Raw genomic sequence first — 1,646 nt, forward strand, 5'->3', positions numbered from 1 at the left:
GATTGATTGATTGGGTCCCCTTCAAACCTGTGTCCAACCTTATCCCAAAACAGGATGTTGTGCAGAGGCCATGAAAACACTGATCCAAATAAAAAGCTTACAGCACCTAGTATTCCCATTCAGTCTCCCAACCAAGTACTAACCAGGCCCAACTCTGCTTTGCTTCCAAGGTCAGATGAGATCGGGCTTTGTCAGAGTGGTATGGCCGTAAGCGAAGCTGACCCCAAATGGGGCCTATTTAAATAGTGTAATCAAAAGACTGACTGAGTGACTGACTGATTGATTGATTGGGTCCCCTTCAAACCTGTGTCCAACCTTTATCCCAAAACAGGATGTTGTGCAGAGGCCATGAAAACACTGATCCAAATAAAAAGCTTACAGCACCTAGTATTCCCATTCAGTCTCCCAACCAAGTACTAACCAGGCCCAACTCTGCTTTGCTTCCAAGGTCAGATGAGATCGGGCTTTGTCAGAGTGGTATGGCCGTAAGCGAAAGCTGACCCCAAATGGGGCCTATTTAAATAGTGTAATCAAAAGACTGACTGAGTGACTGACTGATTGATTGATTGGGTCCCCTTCAAACCTGTGTCCAACCTTATCCAAAACAGGATGTTGTGCAGAGGCCATGAAAAACACTGATCCAAATAAAAAGCTTACAGCACCTAGTATTCCCATTCAGTCTCCCAACCAAGTACTAACCAGGCCCAACTCTGCTTTGCTTCCAAGGTCAGATGAGATCGGGCTTTGTCAGAGTGGTATGGCCGTAAGCGAAAGCTGACCCAAATGGGGCCTATTTAAATAGTGTAATCAAAAGACTGACTGAGTGACTGACTGATTGATTGATTGGGTCCCCTTCAAACCTGTGTCCAACCTTTATCCCAAAACAGGATGTTGTGCAGAGGCCATGAAAACACTGATCCAAATAAAAAGCTTACAGCACCTAGTATTCCCATTCAGTCTCCCAACCAAGTACTAACCAGGCCCAACTCTGCTTTGCTTCCAAGGTCAGATGAGATCGGGCTTTGTCAGAGTGGTATGGCCGTAAGCGAAGCTGACCCCAAATGGGGCCTATTTAAATAGTGTAATCAAAAGACTGACTGAGTGACTGACTGATTGATTGATTGGGCCTTCAAACCTGTGTCCAACCTTATCCCAAAACAGGATGTTGTGCAGAGGCCATGAAAACACTGATCAAAATAAAAAGCTTACAGCACCTAGTATTCCATTCAGTCTCCCAACCAAGTACTAACCAGGCCCAACTCTGCTTTGCTTCAAGGTCAGAGGAGATCGGGCTTTGTCAGAGTGGTATGGCCGTAAGCGAAGCTGACCCCAAATGGGCCTATTTAAATAGTGTAATCAAAAGACTGACTGAGTGACTGACTGATGATTGATGGGTCCCCTTCAAACCTGTTGTCCAACCTTTATCCCAAAACAGGATGTTGTGCAGAGGCCATGAAAACACTGACAAATAAAAAGCTACAGCACCTAGTATTCCATTCAGTCTACCAACAAGTACTAACCAGGCCCAACTCGCTTTGCTTCAAGGTCAGAGGAGATCGGGCTTTGTCAGAGTGGTATGGCCGTAGCGAAAGCTGACCCAAATGGGGCCATATTAAATAGTGTAATCAAAAGGACTGACTGACTGA

General features: G+C 45.4%; 5 pseudogenes; all 5 read right to left on the reverse strand.

The window, feature by feature from the left end:
- Positions 1–94: 94 nt before the first annotated feature.
- LOC128632387 (uncharacterized) lies at positions 95–213 on the reverse strand (annotated as a pseudogene).
- A 159-nt stretch (positions 214–372) lies between these two features.
- LOC128632388 (uncharacterized) lies at positions 373–491 on the reverse strand (annotated as a pseudogene).
- A 159-nt stretch (positions 492–650) lies between these two features.
- On the reverse strand, positions 651–769 carry LOC128632389 (uncharacterized; annotated as a pseudogene).
- A 159-nt stretch (positions 770–928) lies between these two features.
- LOC128632390 (uncharacterized) lies at positions 929–1,047 on the reverse strand (annotated as a pseudogene).
- A 155-nt stretch (positions 1,048–1,202) lies between these two features.
- On the reverse strand, positions 1,203–1,319 carry LOC128632412 (uncharacterized; annotated as a pseudogene).
- Positions 1,320–1,646: the final 327 nt, after the last annotated feature.

This window comes from Ictalurus punctatus, unplaced genomic scaffold, assembly GCF_001660625.3.
Source record: "Ictalurus punctatus breed USDA103 unplaced genomic scaffold, Coco_2.0 tig00007380, whole genome shotgun sequence".
NCBI lineage: Eukaryota > Metazoa > Chordata > Actinopteri > Siluriformes > Ictaluridae > Ictalurus > Ictalurus punctatus.